A 23,784-nucleotide genomic window follows, 5' to 3' on the forward strand; every position below is an offset into this window, starting at 1 on the left:
GCAGGGAGGTGCTTGTAATAGCAGCTTCCTGCTTGTGGGAGCAATGTTTTCATCTATCGTCCCCGCACAAATATTTGCATCCAGGGAAACAGATGAAAACCCTGCTTTCTACAATGGAGAGCTGTTTGACATCTCTCTCTTGTGGAAAGTTGACTTTGTTTGCCTTTGTTTGGTGGGGACTGGGCACCCTGGAACAAAGACGAGGGTGGGCACCCCAGAATAAAGCAGGAGCTGGTCTTGGTGCGTTGTAGTCCCCCGAACCATCAATGGCTCCTCGAGAGGGGCCTTGGGACTTCCCTCCAACTGCAAATTTAGCCCAAGGGAGGTGGCGGTCTCTGGGGCTGTGGGGGTCCGAAACGGACAATCTTGAATTTTTGCATTGTGAAAATGACGGAGGGTGTCGCTACAAATTTTGGCGCAGTATCGGGCTCCATCATTTTCCTATCAATATGGGCCATAGTTTGTGAAAGCAATTGGCTTACTTTTCTGTGGATGGGTGTCTGTTCCTCTGTAGTCCTCCCTAAACCCCTTATCAAACTTCCCTAAACCTCGCCCATTCAGGAGCAGCATGCCCCATTTTCCCATGAAACAATTTACAGGCACTTACCCGTTCCTCCAACATTTACTGCTAAGATGTTGACTTGCATGTGTGGAGATACCCGCAGTTGGGGCGGTCTCCACGTAGGAAAAATAGGTAGCTTTGTAATAATAATTTTTAGTATGTTACCTCAACTGTAAAAGTACTATAAAATCTAGGTTGTGACTAACCCTCAATATCTTTATTAGCAGTATGCTTTAACCAATACTTGTCTTGTCTAATAGTTCCCAAATAATTTTGAAATGTCCATTACCAAAATGAGAACCAGTCACAATCCTTAACGTCAACAGACCACAGCGTTTCTTTATGTATTCAAATGCATTACTTGTTCCACAAATTGTTATGATATTCACTGATTTAGATAAACGAGCTGACAAAAATTGCTGCGTTTTGAAAAACTCTATTTAGCCTATTTTGTTTTCGAGGATTGCACCTATAGGTCTGCCCAAGGCTAAATCTACAAATATCGAAATAAATCCAAACTGCCGAATTAAAATTGACCAAAACGATGCAGATGAACAGTCAAGGCCCTTTCAAAAAATCCTTGCATATTAACAAAGAAGAACTGGAAATGAAGACCTCTTCAATGCAAAAATTAAGTTTACAACCCGGAGAACATCAAGGAGGCAGATGATTCTTCTTAATTGCTGTATATATGTTGCTCTCGATATTCAAGCATGACCCACGATCCAAGGACTGTTTTCTACTCAGATATGGAACTAATTTCTCCAGCAACCATAAAATCCAAAGTGCACTTTGGAGCCGAGTCCCTCTGACCACTCATTGCAGGTTCCCCACAACAGTTTCGATCGCTGGTTTTGAACTATAGTCTAACTTACTCTGCAGGTGACCTTTGTCCATTTTAGTCAAATGTGTGAATGCCGGGAGGATTTGTTACCAAATTCATAGCCTCTATGAAGAGCTACACTGATGACTACTTAAAACACACTTTGGTTACCCCAGTATTAAATATACCCCCCATGTTTTCCAGAACTGCATCCCATTCTTAATATTCCTCTATTGTAAAAGAAAAACTTTGCTGAAATCTGTCAGCAATTTTTGCAGTAGTTTCTTGAGTTATACAACATTTTGGGGATTATTAGTTATTGCCCACCCCGATGGCATGATAATGCCACACTATTAGATGTCTAAGATGTCTAATCATCCACGCTGTGTGGATTGGGGTTGGAGTATTACTGGTGATTATCAATCTATTAGCCTGATTTACCACAGGTGACCATCCTCTCTTATTATCGACGCCTTGAAAGGTGCAGACTATCCATTCTAGACTGCAGCTGTCTTAGCTCCTTCCTGAGTGCCAAACTGTCAAGGATTCTTATGAAGCACAGTTCATTTCTTCCTTTAGGACACTGTAGGGCTTCCCATGCCTCATTGTTGGGTCCTTTCGTGTTTAATATGTATAGTTATCTAGTTCATCAGTTGTTACAAGGTCTGAGATGTATGTTGTCAAATTATTCAAATAACACTTAGATAATGTTCGAAGTTACCAATTGTCCTCAGCAAGACTTCCTTCTAATCCAGCAAGGATTTCAGGCATTGCAGGCATGCATAAATGCATGTTGTCTAAGGGGGTCGGTCTAGGTTGCAGGGTAGGTGGAGTCCCAACATCCGCTCACCCCAAATAGGGCAGGTTTCCCAATGCTAAAAAGGCCACAGCCTTGTGGTGGATGGGCTGCTGCCAATGACTGAAGTGGTGCTTGGAAAGGCTCCATCAACAGTCAACAAGAAGTTCACCTATCTCTTAGAGGCATGGTGGAACTTTGTATTTGATGGAGCGGGAACCACACTGATTTACATTGGGGTATTGCTCTATTACACATTTAATGACCCCTTTGTCCTAGTGAGAGGAAGATCTAATTTATATTAATTACTACAAAAGCCATACAAACCAATATTGAATATCTATATCAAAATAGCATGGTGAGGAATACTAGCAGCGCATAAATAGAGATGATGAAGACTATGGCCCTCATTACAGGGCTGGGGGTCATCAGACCGCCAGCCTCGCTAAGGAGGTTTTCACGCAACGGACGTAGCGGTAAAGACCGCTGCATTACAAGTTGTGGGGTTTGTCCGAAGCCAAACTGCCACAAGACTCCTGGCCCGCCGGTGCAGTTGCACCAACGTGGCTGGTGGTGAGCTCCTCTGGGCCAGTGGCAGGCCTCTGCCTACCGGCCGGGTTACAGGTAAGCATACCGCCAGGCTTTCCGTGGTGGTCATCCGGCCATGAAAACCTTGGCAGTCAGGCACCTGGAGACAGGAATCCCCATTCATGTCGCCGGCACACACATGCACACATGTCCCCACAACCCCATGCACCCCCCCACTCATCGCACTCATGCACACACACCCCTCCAAATTCACATTCATGCACACCCCCATCATCCACACACATGCACACTCCTCCACCCGCTTTCATCCACACTTATCCACCCCCCCTTCATCTGCACACCCCCTGACTCAATCCACACACATGCACACACACACGCACTCCAAGCAAACATACATACACACACTTATGCACACCCATCCAGGCACACATACACGCACCTACTACACACATGCATCCAACACCCCACACCCCACTCCCTCTTCGATCAACTTACCCTTTCCGGCAAGCTGGTTGTCCGGGAGGGGTGGGTCCTGGCATATCGTAATATGGCAGGTGGAGTCTTGCTGGCATGGCGGTGCTCGTGGTGCAACTGCCTCTTCAACTCCGTCGGCCAGACCAACGCAGTCGGACTTCCGCACATAAATGGGTCAAAGTCCAAACAGGACTCCTAATATGGCGTTCAGCAGACCGCCAGCACTGGCGGTCTGTTGACTGCAGCAGCTTTGGCAGTCTGCTTTAAAGACCGCTGATGCCGTAATAAGGCCCTATGTATGTAATTTTTACCTCAACTTATATAGTGTCCACATGAATTCCTTTCTTTCTTCCCATTTCAATGTAAAATTAATGGCATAGGTTCATACAAGAGTTCTTTTGAGCTATTTCTGCTGGGTTAGTAAAGGTTCTAAACTTGAATACAGTGATGTTCTTCTAGGGTGGCACATTAAAGAAAAAAACTTCAAGTGGTCCAAAGTGCTGCAGCAGTATGTACTGTGCCTAATATGCTCGCAGTGAACATCTAATGGCCTACCTCAGAAGCCTACATTGGTTTCCAGTCCAGGCTAAATTTCAAAAATCTAACACTAGCATCCAAGACAGATCACCTATAGGAGGTTCTAAAACTACATTTATAACATCCTAATCTGTATCTTCCTGTTAGTGTTTTGTTCATTCTACTGATGTTTCCACCAGTAAAAATTAATTTGCAAGAGGGCACGCTTCGAAAACTCATTTATGTCATTTTATAGAATGACCTTTCCACATTGGGATAGGATATCAACTACCTCTGTTAGTTTAGGAATAAAATAAAATTGTTGAAATTTAAATCCTCCTCTGTCATTCTACTGTACAAAGGGGCATATTTATAAGCCCCTAGTGTCTTCCTGCATCACATTATAGTCCATTAGTCATTTTTACACTACTGTGGCATTGGGAAGGCCTTTTTGACATGCACTCCCTTGCGCCACGTTATGCCTGCACCAGACATGATGTGTGTAAGGGGGCATTCCGGAGCTAGGAGACCCGCAAAAATGGAGCAGTGAAATCTACAAGATTTCCCTGCGTCATTTTTTGCATAATTTGTAATGCCTACTGGAAGCAGGCATTAAAATGATGCACCCATAGAAACCAATAGGCCTCCTTGCACTTTGCAACACCAGCATCAACATTTTTTGTGCTAGTGCAGCAAAACGCCACAATAGCGTAACAAATTCTAATGCTATTGTCCTAACGACCGCCGTGGTGACACCCATGGTGTTGTTAGGTGGGGTGGGGGTAGCACAAGAAAACTGGCGCATAAGCACTGATGCAATAGTTTCTTGTAAATATGCCCCAAAGTGTCTTTATGGCCTTTGGTTAAGTATCAGGTAGCCCTATACAGATAGACTGATGACAATGATTGATGAAGGTAACGGTGAAGACGGGAAACAGATGCTTCTCCACTTTGTTGCAAGTTCGACACCCAGCTGAACTACGTATCATCTGTGGATTAAGACTTCTACAGGAAATCAGCTACAGACATAAAATCAGGAGGAAGAAAGGTCTTTGTGACTCTTCAAAGACAAAAGTCAGGAGAGGGATGTATCGGTCAAGGGCCTGAAATTACAAATTTGAGAAAACTATTGGGGCAGTAGCTGTATTTCTCTTTCAAAGATGTGGATAATACCCTAAGATTAGGAATGAGGGTGATGAGAAACTCCATAAAGGCACTTTCTATCTGACTAGCACATAGAAGGTAATACTTCAGGGTCTGAAAAGTTGAACTAGCCTTAAAAGTACAAACACCATGAAGTCATCTTACTCGCATCACCTATCACAGATATTGTGTCCATAAATAACTGTTATTATTGACCAGCCCAACATGGGTACAAAAATGTCTTATCATTGCTTGCTCACAGTGGCAGCTTTCTGATCCAGTGGGAGATTCTTAATTGTACTTTCTTCTTTGACATGTCACACAATAGGTACAATTACAAATTAATTCAACCCCATTTTCTTGTTCAAAGTGTTAACCTCCTCAAAGGAATACAGAGAAACAGGAGGGTCCTATAAAAAGTAAAAGCCAGGCAATGAAGAAGACTGGAGAGGAGGAAATTTGGAAGATGAAGAGGTGGTTGAGTAAATCAACAACAAGAAAGATTCAAGTCCTTTGTAGCAAACAGTATCCTCCTTTGCTATATGTTTGGAATATTTATGTACCTGAGCTTATTGAAGGGTAAAGGCTTTCTGTCCTACAAACTATAATGGCATCTTCCATATAAAAAATAGACAATATGGTCTGCTCTCTTGAATTTTCTGACATTTGACTGCCCAAAGTCTGACCTACCAATGGCATGGACTCTTCTCAAGCAGCACACACACGTTGCACTATTTTGTGGCTCTTTAATCCTAGAACATCAGTAATTTGTGGAATTCTAGAATTTGAAATCTTAAGTAATGAAGTACTGCATCTAGAGCGTCCACTCTTTCCCCAGCTCCTCCTGAATGCAGGGGCTACGAGTTTCAGGGTTCATTGCTTCATGTTATAAACCACAAGTGTTTTGTGTTTTGTTTGCACTGCAGTCTCTTTAAATGTATAGATCTGAAGTGTTTTTAGTCTAAAGCCTTCTCTTATTCCCACAACCTCTAGGCCCTAGGTGACTTTGTGGCCTGTAGTCGTAGGGAATTACGCTTTGCACCATGAATATTGGCACCTTGTATTCCCGACTTTCTCTTTCTCTAATGAAGTCGAATCCAAAATGAGGGCGCTGAGAATTCTGTCAGTGGCAAACGGGCTGGTGTTCTGTTTTTTTCTGTAATGTGAGTTTGACAAAATAGATGGTTTCCATTTTAGCTGCCCTAGGGCGCATGAACAAAATGGATGCAGATGATTCTTTAGGACTAAGCTGTTGCAGGCGGCTTCCATCCATAACACAAACTTTATTGGAGGGTGACCGAGCTCTAAACCCCTGTCACCCGGGCCAGGATCCTGCCAACTATATCTCGAGATCGCAACTGGCATTATGTGTACATCATGATTCTTGATTTTATAATTTTATTTAACGACACAGGCATATAGATGTTAAGTTTACCATTAAATAGATATTTATAGAGCAGGTAAATTCAAAGGGTTTGGACATCAGTAGCTCATATCTCGGCACAGCCTCTCTTATCTATCATCTTTTCAATTCAATCTTCAGCTAAATGTCACCAAGTTCTCAAAACGCCCTTTTTACCCTTCTCCTCGCTTACTTGATGAATTGCTCTTTCGAACTGATAATGGTGCTGTATATGGCTCCATAATTTATCTATATTGAGTGTGTAGTAGTGATCCATTCCTGAGCAATACACAACCTAGCTATAGTGAAAGCTGTACATATAAAATGCGTCCTATATGATTTGGATGGCTTTTCCCCAAACTTTTTTGTTTGTTTTTCAGAAACAAAACTCCCAGAGTAGGAGTTTGTTTCTGACATTAAATAACCAATAGCCCCCACGCCGTGGGAAGCTTCCCCAAGGGTGTGGGGTTCATTCTTTTTTCTGGTCATGACTACTAGGTTTTACCTGGCAGTAAAGGGCAGAAAAAAGGATACTTGACCAACTACTCTTAAGATGGTATGAGCTCGGATGCCCTTACTCCAACAGACAGAGCCAGTGGGGGCACCGCCGTCAGAACATTATCTCTACGACACTTGAGTGGGCGGACCAAAGGTTTGGTGGACATGGTAAATATTTGTGAGTAAGGGGCACATTTACAAGAAAGTGGTGCATCATACATGATGCACCACTTTTCGTGCACCCCCCTACCGGCACCTAACAACACCATGGTTGCGCCGTATTTACAATACGGTGCACCATGGAGGTCGTTAGCACAATAGCATCAAATTATTTGACGCTATTGTGGTGCTTTGCTACACTAGCGTCAAATATTTTGACACTGGTGCAGCAAAGCACAGGGAGACCTCTTGAACATAAAGGATGCGTCATTTTAATGCCTGCTCTGAGCAGGCATTAAAAATGACGCAAAAAATGGCGCAGTGAAATCTTGTAAATTTCACTGCGCCATGTTTTCGGGCCTCCTAGAGCTTCCATGCCACCCTTGCATACATTATGCCTGGCGTAAGGGGTTACAAAGTAGTGCAATGCATGAATTGTGCCACTTTGCAAATATGGCATTTCGGAAATGCCTACCTAATGCCACATTAACAAAAACTAATACCTAATGTGTCAAGTGGAGGTACAAGGGGCTTATGACTATGCACCTAAGTTCCTTGTCTACCGACCTCTAAATCAGGCCCCGCTTGTTTCCCTTTAAGCAATGATCACAAATCAACTTCTAGAGACGTTGTAGGTAGAAAGGTATAGTGCTCTACCAGTGGTCACAAAAAATACTTTTACATGTCTTTGAAGTAGAATGCCTTAGGGAAGTTTGGGACTGAAGTTTCTATAATGGAAGTGTGTAAAGGCTTGCATAAAACGTACATTTTTCCAAAACGGAAAGAAGAAAATAACGTTTGAAATTATGAACCCGCATTAAAAAGGGTTAAGAATCTGGAAATTAGTTTCATCCAGTATACTGGAGATTCAAAAAGCCCCCTTTAATTGCTTCCAAGTAAGAAAATTACATTTTCTAACATTTGTTTAATCCGTTTTTGCAAATGCCTGTCATTAAAATGCATGAAGACATACCAATTCGTGTTTTCAAAATGTTGGTATGAATCTAATTTGTTTTGCATCAATTGAATTACACATTTAATGAAGGAGGGTCTATTCTTTCATGTCTGTAATTTGGTATTCAGAAAATAATTTGAATAGAGGAAAGGAGGATAATAGCAATGTACGAGGTTGAGAAGAGGAGAACATTGAGTTAAATATAGCATGCAGACCTTAAATGGCTGTGTGCATGCCTGGGCTTGTGCCTGCACCTACAGAACTGTGCGTATTGTTGTACTGCAAAATAAGAAAATACGACGTTTGTGGATCATTTTAAGAAAGAAAGGGATCTTCTCCAAGGAGAACTGTGAAATCTAATTAGCACTTTTACTACCTTCTCTTTGAAACGAGGAGAAGGCTTTGAAGGTTGTGCAGGCTTAAGGTGAACATGCAGCTCAAAGAATATTTATGTCGCTTTCATAAAATCATATTCTGAGGGGTCATTTACCATTCATTCTGTTCAAGGCACACATCCTTCTCTTCTCTTTCACCACAGCCAAAAGATCGCCATGAATAACTACTGCACCACCCAAAGCACAGAAAATACAGCAAAACCAAAATCTAGGCCTGTATACCAGTTATTAACAACCACTGTTTGCTTCATTATACCGTAACTTGGACATGACTAAATATTACAAAACAAATAAAAAGACAAAGTTATGAGAAAACTAGAAGGACAAACATATACATTTTGAAGAGAAAAAATAAAAGTGCGTGAATGAATTCTTCCCAAACGAGTACACAATCATTACTGGCGAATAATTATAGTGAAGCCCCTCTTAATCCGTGTGAGTGTTCGACGTGGACACTTAACCACGGATCTGCATTCCCCCAGGGACTGCTGACGTGGACGTTTATCAGCTCCTGCATGTTCAGAGGAAGTGGCTGCTTGGAGTTTACTCTCACCCATTTGCCCCTACTCCTCGTCCATCTCTTCACTTCACGAGGAAATGGAAAGCAGATGCACACAGTGGTCATGAACTACAAGGAGTCTCACATTTCTAACACATGTAAATGTGAATGGTAAATGCATACACATAAAGCAGAGGTTACTAAAAGGGGGCTTGATTACCTTATGCGAACCTGGGTTCCCAAATCATAGGAGAGAAAAAGGGTTCCGTAGAGGAATCATCTTAATAACACCTAAATCTAGGATCAACAATAACGGCATGGCAAGTTATTGGAGACACCTGTAATTCGAAACATCTTCATTTGTGCATGTTTTGTAACAGGAATCACAGCTTCACGCATACCAAAAGATGAATACGAAGACATAGGAAAAGCCAATATACATTAATGACATATTTAATTCACATGAATTGATTGCCCTTCATTCCACTTTTCATTACGACTAGTTCCTTTTCTATCCTGTGAACGAATATCACAATCTGGGTGTCTCCTTATCAACATTTAAAGTCCTCCCTAGGGTCGTTTTCTAATTCCAAAAGGGCTGGGCAGAAGAAGGGGGGTGACTATAATACCGATCCTTAGTCCCAAATCTCCAAATATAATAATTTAATGAATAGGGAACGTCTCATTCCAAATTGGTCAATGCGTTTCGTCCCATTCGTTGGGGCTGCTTCCGGTCATATCACAACGACTTACTGTGGACACATGAAAATTACCTTAAAACAAACATATATATATAGAACTACATCTAATGAATCCTCATATAGGCTTTAAAAATATATTACATACAGTTATGCTTTATCTGGCGCAGAAGAGCCAAACCATTACATAACATTACATGTATGTACATACCCGCTAGTCATATTACTACATATGCAATGTCTTGTAAGCCTTTAAGCTGTCATTACATGAAGCCATGGAAACAAATTCTGCTTAAGGACCCATTACAAATGCCACTCTTCTGCATTGGTGTCAATTATTCAACTGTCCATTCAGTACACAGAGACTTTCTGATTATTGAACTGAAAGTACTATTGCTACGCTATAAAAACATATCACAACACTTACCGACCGTGAAAGAATTTCCTGCAAGGATTATTTTAGTGGACCATACTGGTATATGTAGATATATGGAATGTTTAATTCTAGCACAAATGTAGAAATCTTCACGGCGACTTCGCCGAGCAGCTACACGATGACAATGCATTCTCCTCAGACTCCGCCAGCTGCCCTGTCCCGCTGAACTTTCCCTTCTCAGACATTTGTCCTTCAAAAATTTTTCTAAGTTCGAAGGTAAGCAGAGACTGAGCCCAATCTCCTTTGTATATCCGAAAAATCGTCAATCGCAGTTGGCTGTAACTTACGACCTTTCCCTGGTCTCATGCATCTAGATGTTGAGGTTGGTGCTTTCATCTTCTAGGCACTGCTTTTCACTTAAAACTTTAAAAATTAGTAACTTTGTCTCTAGTAATTGGATTTTTGTCACATTGGTGTCAAATAGTGTATTAAAATGTACTCTTTTTTTCTGAGATACTGTGGGATTTTTGTTGTGGTGTGTTTTTACTTTATTATTCTTTAAGTTGCTGCATAAATACTTTACACATTGCCTCTAAGATAAGTCTGACTGCTTTTTTGCTAAACTACCAGAGACTTAAGCAGGGGTTAATTATGTGACTCTTTGTGATTCAACCTGACAAGTATTGTGGCTGCTGTTTGAGTAGAGTTTCAACCAACAATCCAAATTCTCACAAAGAACTACTTGGCTCCTGAATGACAGATGGAATCTAAGACAAATGGGATTCTTGAGGCTTTAAGCAGGCTAAAGGTAACTTTTTAAAAGTACCTTTTATAAAATAGTTGTTACAAAGCTGGCCTTACTAATGATTTGAAACTGTAGTAAATATCTTAAGCATTCCAGGAATTAACTTGTTATCTAGTTCCTAGGCAGATATTAACTTTACTAAAGCATACCAATGCTTCATTATAGAATAGTTAACCCATGCTACAATGAAAATGGCTTTGTAGGCCTTTTCACTGTAAGGACTTTTAACATTAAACATTTGATTTCTTTCTTTTAAACCTTTTAAATATTCTGCATCCCACCTTGTAGACATTTAAGGTTTAACTCTAGGTCGATTTTGCAGTTTAAACCTGCACAAAAAGGTCACAGGTGGCAGGCTTGCTGACATGTTTTGCATGGCATTGCCAGTTGGGATAATGTTCAATTTTGACATGTTTTGGTGGTGATTATGCCAAAAAGAGTCATTTTCTTACTTGCCCCCCTCCCAGATAAGAGGCGAGGAGCAGCTCAGCCATTGGATTTGCAGTTCTCATCATCTAAGTGGATAAATGTGGGAAGGACATCTGCACTGGCATGGTCAGTTCCAGGTCTGGTCTCCACAATAAAGGTCGTACCCTGAAGGGAGATGGACTAAGTTAGTAGTTTGGAATTTTTCCTTTTAATGTGCATGAGCAATCTGAGAGGCCTTTGGTCAGTTTGAACCCTGAAGTGAGCCCCAAACAGGTAGGATCTCAACTTCCTCATTGACCAAAACACATCAAACTCTTCTCACTCAATGGCACTCCATTGGTGCTCTCAGAGGAGTAGTCGCCTGCTAATAAAGAAAAATAATTGATTCCCATCATTTAGTTGTAATAACACTTCCCAATCATGTGTCCTGAGCTATATGTTTGGACCACAAACTCCTTGCTGAAATCAGATGCCTAGAGTACAGGTGTAATGCACAGTGCATCCTTCAGTCTGTCAAAGGCCTTCTGATACTCCTCAATCCATATGAGTTTCTTTGGCTGTTTGTTGGTTCTGTCAGAGAGGCTACAATGGTTCAATACCCCTGGAGAAACTTCTTTTAGTAGCCAGTAAGAACCAGAAAATCTTTGACCTGAGTCTGGCTTTTGGAAGGCTCCCATGGCATGATTGTATGCATCTTGAGCTGGAGAGGCTGCACATGTCCTCCGCCATCTTGGTGGCCCAGTGCCTGGCCATGATAGTCAGGCCCACCTGTTGCAGGGCCTCAGCACTTCCCAGAGATGGATAAGGTGTTCCTGCCAGGTGGAGCTGAAGACAGCAATGCCATCACAATATGCTGCATAAAAGGTCTCCTGCCCAGCCAGGACCCTAGTCACCAGCCTCTGGAAGGTTGCAGGAGCATTCTTCAATACAAAGGTCATTACCTTGAAACGGAAGTGGCCCTCAGGTGTGGGAAATGCTGATGTCTTCTTCCTCAGTCACGGCAATCTGCCATTATCCGGAAGTTAAATCAAATATACTTTGTCTGACAGCCTGTATATTTTGTTCTTGACAGGTAAGTTGTCCCCAGTATCAATGTCATGAACTACTGGGTCAGTCCAGTTGTCAGTGAGACGAGGGTACTCTATCTTGCAAATTACTCCAACAAGTGGTGACAGATTCTGCAACTGCTCTTTCAGCGAAGGGGAGTAAACTACTGTCTCCAGTGAACCATCCTTTGCATTGTGGGAGAGGAGGTCGGGGAGTGGGTCACTCTCTTCCTCCTCCCCTCCATCAGTGACCATGAGCATGGTCATGCTCACCCTGTCCCCTGTAAAGTGGGGCTTCAGCTGGTTGATAGGGATTGCTCTCTGGGATAAAAAAGTCCACCACCTAGGTGACATCACCCATTTTCACCAATACCGTGTACAGCCCAGTTCATTTAGTGAAAGATAAAATCTGCCTATTTTTTGGAGCCTGAAATTTTGTCTGGAAAAGATTATTACAAAAGAATGGCATGACTATCAGACCTTTCTATTATCTGTATAGTGAGAGACTATCCTCACAAACAAGAAGTCCAATTTATGTCCCTAAGAGCACATTGTGATATCGATTTGAGTGAAATTAAGGACAGAAAGGCTATTAATTAGGAGCTCAAACCTCCCTTTGTCAGACAGAATGAGAGGGGTATTGAAATCCCTGACTATTAACATGATGCAGTCACCAAATTTTGAACTATGATGCATGCCTAGAAAGTTGATAAAATGAGGTAGAAATCACTTATGCAGTGTAGGTTGTTTCTACTCTAATACAATAAGGCCCAGATATATGCTTTGTTTTGTGCCGCATTCGCATCATTTTTTGACGCAAAAGCTATGCAAACTTACAAAATATAATTGTATTTTGTACGTTTGCGCTGCTTTTGCATCAAAAAATGATGCAAATGCGGCGCAAAACAAAGTATAAATCTGGGCCTAAGTTCTTTCTTCTTAGGGGCTGAAGTGTGTGTAGTTATATACGTGATTATATCCTTATAGTGTCTGCTTCAATCACTCTTCTTATTATGCCATGGTGAGAAAAGAGTGGAATTCTCTTGATCCAGAAGGGTGATTTATCTTTTTAGTTACTTTTTATTAGCTCTTTTCTAGGGATAGTCAGGAGAACATTGATTACCTTTGTAATTCAACTACAGGGAAGGCATTCGTCAGCAAACAATTTCAAAGATCTAGGCAACCTCATGCATATCTTCAAACCAATATCTGAAGCTCCATGATGCCCTTTCCTCTTCAGGCTCCTGCTGACATCTAACACAAACCAAACCATGTTTGGGTCATGGGCGAAATGGTATAATATAGCCTGCTTTCTGTCTTCCATTTGATAGCTGGCATCCCATCGGCTCCTGTTCTTTATCATATCAGTGGAACCGGGCTGTGCAGTGAAGAAAAAATAAAAGAGACCTGTTGCATGTCCATATGAAGGATAGATAACCTATTTTTTGCACCACCATTGCAGAAAAAGGAATTCACAACTACCTGAATTTAAATTCGAACTGAACCCCACTATGAAAGCTGTCCGCCAGTCATTCAATGGAGTTCCAATAGGTTGAAGGTAATACAATCAGAGTTCCTCAGATTCAGCTAGTGGAAAGTAATGCTGCAGCATATATGATGCAGTTAAGGTGGACCAGTGTGGAGTGGGGGAGGCCATCATCAGATTCCAGACACAAAAGTAGGAGGGCAATTCTAAAGTTGCTACCTGAGAGTTATGGTTTTACTTTTTTAGTTGAGAGAGCTGGTAACTAGGCTTAGGCAAAATCTAAATTATGCCAGCATGATTCACGCAATATTGCGACTTTCAATTACACTTGTTACTCACAATTCCCAAAATTACACAATTATTACTCTTTGCATAATTGCATACCAAACTGATTAAAATGTACTGTGAATGCGCCTTTTGTGATAAACATTTAGCTAAAATGGAAGAAAACAACAGTATGTGGGGAGGTGCTATTTGCAGTTCTTTTGCTTTTTTGCACTATTACCTAGGACAAAATGTGTTCTTGTGTCAAACATTAATGCAAGGACACATTTTGCACTAATATGTAGTGCGAAATAAAGGAATTGCATTACACTCATTTTTTTGCAAATTAGTTTTTGAGTTTAAACATAAAGATAATCATACCGATGTCTTCAACAAGGACAATAAGATCAGTCATAGCAGTAGTTACAACACAACATCAATATAGTAATAGCAACAATCACAGGCAGAAGGTTTGTGGGATGTCGTAAGGAGCAAAGCAAGTATAAGGGGAGCATGGTGCAAAGTGGAGGGTGGGATGAGAAGATCTAATGGCCCAGGTAGCGGTTTGGGCTGGTGAGAGAGTCGGTTGACTCAATGGCGGCCGCAGATGAACATGTATTAGTAGCTCCCTAGCCAGTGTGGCGGGCTGCTGCAGTCCAGTGTATGATGCATGTTCAGATGGGGTGGCTTGTGATAATGAGGACAGGTATGGTATCCTTGTGAACTGGGTCCCCAGTGAAATGGAGATGGGTCCCGGTAGGAAATGGGGTAAAAAGAGGGAAACAGCAAAGGGGGGCCTACTATAGAGTATTAAAGCAAGATCGGGGGGAAAAGTGTAACTGGGGTGAAATATGAGCAGTAGGGGCATTGAATGACTAGACAGACGTAGTGTGGTGTGTCCGGGTAAGGTAGGTATTTGAGACAACTGGATTTATTTCTGGCCATTAGTAACGGGAAGAGGGGTGGGGGGGTTTATCTGCTGCAAGGTCATTATGTTGTTGCAGCATAGTATCCCATTCAGGTGCTGTAGGACGTTTGCACATTCGCTTCGCCTCTTCCCAGTGTAGTGCAGTGCTTTCTGTTGTGCTCAAATAGATGAGTGCCATTCACCACTAAAGGTGAGGGGGCCCCCAATGCATAGTGAGGAGGCGCTTGGCTAATAGAAAGGCAAGGTTGGCAAAGCGGGCTCTCACCTTATGGTTTGTCTGTCTTGGTAAGATGTGGAGAGCCATGGATTCCCAGGAGTTAAGCGCTGGAAGCTCGATGACAGTGGACAAGGTAGAGTGTACTGTTTCCCAAAAGTTAGCTATATTTGTACAGGACCAGAGCATATGTGGGAGGTCGGCAGAGGGGTATGGTCACTTTGGCTGGTCAGGAGTGCTTCAGGGAACGTGATTCGAGCAGGATGGTATGAGATAGGCCCTAAGCAGGACCATGTATTGAATATTTTTAAAGCAGGCATTCCTAGATACTGTGTGTGAATACCCAAGGGCCCTTGACCATTCAGTGTCATGTAGAAGCCTTCCTAGGTCTTCTTCCCGTAGCTGGCACAGGGGTGTCAAGGAGTCCCCGGTGTGGTTCATGATTGCTGTGTAAAACCACGTGATGAGGTGTCACCCCTCTCCCATGGTGTGTAAGGTATGGATCACCTCGTGCGTTGGTGGTTCCTCATCTGTTATTTTCCAAAGAGTATGGAGAGCAGCGAGTAAGTGCCCATGAATCAAGAATTGGCCTGGTGGGATGGCACAGTCCTTGTGGAGCTGATCAAATGAAACCAGCTCTGAGTTCTGGAAGAGGTCTCCCACTGTGGCTGGGGAGCAGGAGTGCCATTCCATAAGCTGAACAGTTGTGAAAGGCCTTAAGGGTCCGAGTAGGTCCTTGAAGGGCACCACAAAAGAATATGGGATGAACTGCTATGACAGTTGCAAGACCGTGGCTAGGCATTTCTGAGCCACCCATTTATGGAGGGACCATGACTGGTGTAGCCAAATGGTAGGATGAAGGAATTGGCATAATACATGGGGGATAGGGGATCATCATCCATACATGTTTCGTTTCTCCCCCGCCAGCCACCAGGAGTTCCACTGGAGCTGTGCCGCCAGATAATAGTTTTCAAAGGAAGAAGCCCCCAGTCCTCCCTTTCCCACCAGCAGCTGGAGTATACGAAGGCCTACCTGCTGCCACCCTCCATCCCACAGGTGGTCTCCTACTAACTGATCAAAAGAAATCCTGGCAAGGGAATACTGGGACATTTGCAAAATAGTAGAGGAGTCAGGGGAGGATGAGGATAGGGAGCTACCCATAAAATCCAACAGTAATTTGTGCCAGAACTGCATCTGCGATTTTAGTGCTGTGAGCACGCTGTAGGTTTCCCTTGAATTGGTCCTCCTGATTGTGGTGGAGGCAGATTCCCAAATAATGAACGCGTTCCAGGTCAAGGGAGTGTCTCCCATGTATATTGTCTGGGGGTTCGCAATGGGAAATCGCATGATTTCTGGCAATTAAAGTGCAGACCAGAAGCGGTGGCAAAGTCCTGAAAAGTCATTGCTATAGGTTTCATGTTGATAACTGTGTCATTGACATATAGCAGCATGCCGCCTGGTTATAGCAACACTACGCGCCAGATTTATGGAAAGTGGCGCTCCACTGAGTGCAGCGCCACTTTTCCTGCACTCCTTAGCACCCCCTACAGCCACCATGTGTGCGCCGTATTTAAACTGGTTTTAGCAGGGAGATCAGGACTGACTCTTGCAGAGGACAGGAGGGCAGCAGTGGTCAGGGCTTTATTAAAATATCTCTACCAGGTAGGGCACCAAGTGGGTTGAGAACCGGTCGTAGTACTCAATGGGAATGCTGTCTAGGCCAGGTGGTTTGCTGCGGGCTAAATCATAGATAGCCTGTTTAACTTCAGCTGGTGTGGTTAACCTGTCCACATCCTCTTGTTCAAGTGCACTTATGGAGGGCAAGCAAGGGGGAGTAAGAAGCTATGGATCTCCTCCAGAGAGGAGGCGGCCGGTGCCTTACATAATTCTGCAAAATAGGAGCTAAAAGCTTAGATAATGCTTCATTGGAAATGTGCCACTTGACCTGTGGTGGTCTGGATATCTGTAATTGAAGGACCATGTGTTTCCTGGGAAACCAGCCATGCAAGGAGACAACCTGGTTTGTCACCAGTTGCATGAATGCAGGCTGTGTATGTGGCAAAGATGTAGCACCAGAGTCGTTCCACAACTTCTGCTTGGCACTTCTTAGCATCTGCGAGGGCCTGGCGCACTGTGTCGTCAAAGAGCGGGCAACTGTCTTGTGAGGTGACGACTTCGTCGGCATTGCAAAGGGCCTCTGCTGATTTCCTGCGCACTCCAGCAATATAGTGCATGTAAAAACCTTTAGTAACAATTTTGAAAGCATCCTATTCAATAGCTTCTGTGGTAGCAGTGTTGTGGTTCACCTTGAAGCATGGAGTAATATGGGTAAGTTAGGTGTCTCAAAAGAATGGGTCATCTAAGGTGTCTTTGGAAAGATGCCAGTGGGAACCTGAGGATGTGGGGTACCACATTCAAAATCTGCTGTATCAGCAGCGTGATCCGAGAGGGCATGCCTAGATAGTCAGAGTGTGTTCATTAAGTAAATTAAGGGAGTATAGCAAACGGTCCAGTCGGATGTTCAAGTTGCGTGGGGCAGAGTAATGAGAGATAATGCATGTGGTAGGGTTGTGTGACCTCCAGGTATACTGTAGAGATGAATGTTGACACCATTTAGTAAGTTGTTGTGTATGCTGATGCACAGCGGCTTTTCGGTGGTGGTGTTTGGGATCGGTCTAAGGATAAATCTAGGACGTTATTGTAATCTTCCCCCAGGATCCATGGAATGTTCAACCAGCGAGTGAGTAATTGGGATAGGGCAGCTCAGAAGAGTGGTTGATCAGTATTTGGGGCGTAAATGCATCCTAAGAGCACAGGGTCTCTGTCCAAGCACCCTTCTATGAAGACATATCTGCCATCTTTGTCTATCACTGTGTTAAGAGTGTGAAATGGGGTACCTGTACGTATCAAGAGTAGCGCTCCACTAACAAAGGCAGAATAAGTTGTGCCCTAGACCATGGCATGCCAGCGCTTGCTAAGGATCTGGAGCATGCAGTGAATGAAGTGCGTTTCACGGAGGAAGCAAATTTGTGCTCTTTGTTGCTTAATGTATGAGAGGACAGCATAGCCCTGTCGGGCTGTGTGTATCCCTTGTACGTTTAGGGTGAGGAAATGCATGTTGTGTCTGATAGCCATGATTCTGGGTCAAGTGGGGTCATGTGGGAGGGCTGGGGTTGGGGACCAGGTATTGACCATTGTGCTCATGTCTGCCTGCTGGTGTAGAAAAGATGCTCCACTCATGTAGAAAAGGGGAGAACTGCAAATACAACAATACATTAACAAGAACCAGAGCCTGCAGCAGGGCGCACCCAAATAGTTGCTCTGAGAGCCAATACGTAGAATGGAATTGCTGGCAGAAACAGTACTGTGTTTTAGGGCATGGAGAGTAACGGGGGCTGTGGCCTACAATCCTGAAGGGATGGGGGAAAGAGCAGCCCTCTCAAGGGGGTCACTCGTGAATAGTTCCCCATGGTGTGGTACGGCTTGGCTTAGATCAAGTCCTCTGCCATCTGTGGCGTGACTTGTAGGCCGGACAGGAGACCCCCTGATCTAGGTCGCTTGTGACTGTTTCACTTTTACTTCCAGAGACACAAATGTCTGAGTGCAGCGGCTGGGTGGATTAGCAGAGGGCAAATGCAGCCTCTAGAGCAAACTTCTAGATTTGTCGAAGTTCATACTGGAAAGGGGCTGCCTTTTCTCCTGTAGATTGATTACGTAGACTACTCTGCTGGTTCCTGTGCCCCCTGGGGCGCTGTGTGCTGCTGCACAAAGGCACCGGTCGTGAATTCCTTCAAAGTGGGATTCCACCCACTCCCAGGCAGCTGTTGGGTCAAAAAAAAGTAGGTTGTAGAACCTTCATTTTGGCAGAGAAGAGTAGGGAGTACTGGACATTCAGGACTTGTAGCCGCCGTTTAAGATAAGTAAGAAGAATATTGCCCTTGGGTTTGCATAGTGCAGTCTGGGAATGCTGAGACAACAGTTTTCATGCACCAGGGGGGCAGCCTGCCGTATGGCAAGCAGGATAGTGTCTCTGTCTTTGTAGTGTAGGAGCTTGGTAAAGCTGGGGGAGGGGGACCTCTGAGGGAGGTCTGCGGGCAGGCACTCGGTGCACCCGTCTCATGGTGAAGTGAGGTTAGAGGCACTGAGCTGGTGTGAGAGCACACCTAGGCCCATATTTATATGTTTTTAGCACCACATTTGCACCGCTTTTTAACGCAAAAGCGACGGAAGCTTACAAAATACAATTGTATTTTGTAAATTTGCGCCGCATTTGCATAACAAAATGACACAAATGCGGCGCTAAAAAGGTATAAATATGGGCCCAACTCTTTTAGAAAGTCAGTCATGGAGTCGGATCATTCAACTCTCTCCAGCAGTCCCACTATGTAGATGTTATTGCACGGGCCCTACTCTTTGCTTCCTCAGCTCTGCGTTCCAAGTGCTGCACTCGGTTAGCAGGTCTCGTGTTGCCCGATCTTGAGTTGTATGTTGGGACTTCAATTCTGTGATAGTGCGCTCAAGCTCAGTGACCCTGGAGGCAAGCTTTCGAATGGTCCTCATGGAGGCGTCTAAATTCTATTCGTATATCTGCTATAAGTGCTTCGATCGAGGGGCAGGAAGATTTGATGGCCTGGAGAAAAGCGTCTAGTTTGGATGCTGAGTCTGGAGGTGGGAGTGTTTGTGAGTCCTGTTTGTGGGCCCCCATCTTCCTGACGGAAGGTGAGGGTGGTGTCAGTGAGGGCGGGTGTGGGTTGGCCCTCACCATTTTCTGTCTTTCGATTCTGTCCACTGGGGTGCCACGGTGAGCTTGCTCAGGGGGAGGCATGTCGCCCCCCATGGTATGAGATGGGCTAAGGCAAGGCCAAAGAGGTCCTGCGTGCACTAGCACCCTCTGCTGAAGCCAATGTTGTGAGGAACTTGAGGAGGAAGAAGGGGGGCTCCCCTACTCATAGGAGTTCAGTTCTGGAGCTGTGCATGTGGGCATGGATATTTTCATATTGCATGCAGAAATCAAGATTTTGTAGATGGCTCCCTAGCAGTAGAAGTGCGGTAGATCTTGCCTGCACAGTCAGTCGAGAGGATACTCCCCCTCACAGGGAACCAGCATGAAGTGCTGCTTGCCACTCCAAGATACCAAAAGTCCATCATGGTAACCTCTTAGTGCAGGCTTGTTAGAAATGGGGTCTCCAGTTGACAGAGGTATACACCCTTATGCAAATAGGGACCACAATCCTAGTCAGGGTAGGTCACACACAATCCAAATTATCCTGTGCCCACCCTCTGGTAGCTTGGCACTGAGCAGTCATGCTTAACTTAGAAGGCAAGCTGTAAAGTATTTGTGAAATAAATCGTACAGTAACACAGTGAAAACACCACAAAAATACACCACACAGGTTTAGAAACATATAGGATATTTATCTGGTCAATTTAAGGTCAAAACGATAAAGATTCAATAAGCGCAAGTTGAGATATCAATTCTGCAAGATTAAAACAAGTCTTACATTTTAGAAATCAACAGTTGTTTCTTGTTTGCACAAGGTGCCTGGTTTGCGTCATAAATAACACCCACGGAGACGGCAGAGGAGGAGATGCATGGAAAAATAGGATGTGCGTTGAAATTTCCGGTGCGGCACAGACGATGCATTGTTTCTTTCCACACAACAAGGGGCTTTGTGTTGATTTCCAGCGCACAGTCTTGGTTCCTCACTGTGATGCAGGGATCTTTATGATGCCCAGGGACGATGAGGGAAATATTCTGGGCATGTGGGAAGAAGTCACAGGCGTTGCGTCAATCCGATAGGCGATGCATCAAATTTTCTGTTGCACAGCAGGCACTGCGTTGATTCTTCACTCAGGAAGCCGGCTGCGTCGTTCCGGTTCGGCTGCGCATTGATCCGGTAGGGCTGTGCATTGAATTTCCACTTGCAAGGAAGACGCTGCATCGAATGTTCACTCAGGAGGTTGGGCTACGTCGATCTGGTTCAGCTGTGTGGCGATTTTTTCATTGTAAGGCAGGCTGTGCATCATTTCCGGCAGGCTGTGCGTCAATTTTTGGTGCACAAGGAGTTTCCTGATTAAGGGGGTTATTACAACTTTGGAAGAGGTGTTAATCAGTCCCAAAAGTGACGGTAAAGTGACGGATATACCACCAGCTGTATTACGAGTCCATTATATCCTATGGAACTCGTAATACGGCTGGTGGTATATCCGTCACTTTACCGTCACTTTTGGGACGGATTAACACGTCCTCCAAAGTTGTAATAACCCCCTAAGTCTTTTTGGCCCTAAGTCTTCAGAAAACAGGAGGCAAGCTAAATCCAAGCCCTTGGTGAGCACTTCTCAGCAAAGTCAGAGTGCAGCAAGGCAGCAGGGCAACAGCAGGGCAGCAGTCCTTCTCGGAAAAGCAGTCCAGATGAGTCTTTTGGGCAGCCAGGCAGTTCCCTTTTGACAGGTGGCAGGTTCAGGTCCAAAAGTGTCTGAGTTGGTGGGGTCAAGGACCCAGTTTATATACCCAAAAATGACTTTGAAGTAGGGGAGACTTCACAGAGTGGTTTTGAAGTGCACAAGGTCCCCTTTCAGTACAGGTCTAGCTGCCATGGTCCCGCTAGGAGGTTTGGCAATACATTGTGTGAGGGCAGGCAGTCTTTGAAATGTAAGTGTCAGGCCCTCCACTCTTCCAGTCCAGGAAGACCCATTCAGTATGCAGATGAGTGCAAGTGTGACTGAGTATACTGTGTTTGTGGTTGTCTGGGTAAAAAGTACAAGGAAGCCGTCACCCAACCACATCGTTGACTGGAGACAGGCTGTAAGGCACAGATGGATTTCAAGTTTAGAGAAATGCTCACTTTCTAAAAGTGGCCTTTCTAAAATAATAATATAAAACACAATCTCACCAATAAGCAGGATTTCATATTACCATTCTAGCCATACTAAGTATGACCTGGTTACCCCTTTCTGATCAGTATTTACCTCTCAATCAGTATTAGAGGGTAGCCCTAATGTTGTCCTATGAAAGGAGCAGGCCTCACAGTAGTGGAAAACGAATTTAGGAGTTTTCCACTACCAGGGCATATAAAACACACATGTACATGTCCTGCCTTTTACGTACATAGCACCCTGCCCCGTAGGTTACCTACGGCCTACCCTAGGGGTGACTTATATGTAGAAAAAAGGGCTTTTAAGGCTTGCCAAGTCGGAGTGGCAGTGAATCTACACACACAGCCCTTGCAATGGCAGACCTGAGACATGGTTAAGGGGCTACTTATGTAGGTGGCACAACCAGTGCTACAGGCCCTCTAATAGCATTCAATTTACAGGCCATGGGCACATGTAGTGCACTTTACTAGGGACTAACAAGCAAATTGAGAATTAACCAATATTACCATGTATAAGGGATAGAGCACATGTACTTTACCACTTGTTAGCAGTGGTAAAGTGCACAGAGTCCTAAAACCAGTAAAAACAGTGTCAGAGAAGTGGAGGAAAGGCAGGCAAAAAGTTGAGGGATGACCGCCCCAAGGCTGTCAGGTCTAACAAGGCTCAGTTAGTTTTCCAGGGAGTGAAGCGACTTCCCTATTGGTAGAGGTCTTGGGTGTTGACTGTGGTCTCGTTCGGTGCAACATCCACTGGATATGATGGTCCTTGGGGTGGTAGCCCTGACTTTGTGGCCGCTCTGTGGGTCTATGAGAGAGCAGACTTTCAGGGGTCACCTCTGGAGCCCCTGGCACTCTGGGCGAGTTGAGAATGATTTTATGACAGGCCCAGGGGCCTCCGGTGGCGGCATATGTGCCGATCACAAGCCGATTGTCTGCACAGCTCTCTATGGGGGAAAGAGAAGACCAAGTTCTGCTGGAGTAGGGATACGGAGGTACAATGTGCTGAGGTACTCACAGAGTGGAGGGCTCTGAGCCCTGCAGCCGTCAGGCGCCAACTGCGATCTTCTGTCAGTGGTCCGTATGTTGCAGCAGTCACACTGTGAGGCAGCAGTCACCAAGGGTTGTCTGTTGTCTGGGTGATACTCCAGCAGTGTTAGGTGGGGGCCTCGATCAGATTAGGTTATGCAGTGAGTGCTGTGTACTGATGGTAGTCCGTATGATTGCGGCCTCCTCCGCTATCAGGCGCTCATAGTGGGTGATCTTCTTGCGTCATGAGTGTCTAACGGGGATCACACTGTGCTGGGCTTTGGCGAGACCGGCATGCATATTCCGCTGCGTCAGGGTGCAGTGGAGTCGCACACTGGTCGGGAGAAGCAGTCCGCTGGTGCCGAATGTTGTCTTCTCAGGCCAAGGGACTCACATGGTCTGCTTCACTGCAGCAGAGGGTGGTTGTCCTTGCTGCCTCACCAGATCGAGGTGAGCAGGAGCCCGAGGCTCATTTCACTGTAACTGCGGTCCCCGAGTGCCACAGGCGGTTGCTTGCTGGAGGTACCCCATTGGATGGTACTGTAGTGCCGTTAAAGAGTGCCCGCCATCTTTGGTGGTCAAGCCAAGCCTCCTTTGACTTTCATCTAATGATGGACCTGTCAACATTAGGGTGGTCTTCCCCCAAACTTTTTGCCCACTTGCCTTCAATTTTGCTGAATTGATTTTTGGTGGCATTAGGGGTCTGGGCACTTTACCACTACCAACCAGTGACGAAGTGCTCAAGCCCTTAAACATGATTCCATTGGTATATACCTAATTGACAAATTTCATTTACTTATAAGCCCCTAGTAAAGTGTACTACATATGCCCAGAGTGTGTATATTAAATGCTACCACTGTGCCACC

This window comes from Pleurodeles waltl, chromosome 6 (genome assembly GCF_031143425.1).
Source record: "Pleurodeles waltl isolate 20211129_DDA chromosome 6, aPleWal1.hap1.20221129, whole genome shotgun sequence".
Lineage (NCBI taxonomy): Eukaryota > Metazoa > Chordata > Amphibia > Caudata > Salamandridae > Pleurodeles > Pleurodeles waltl.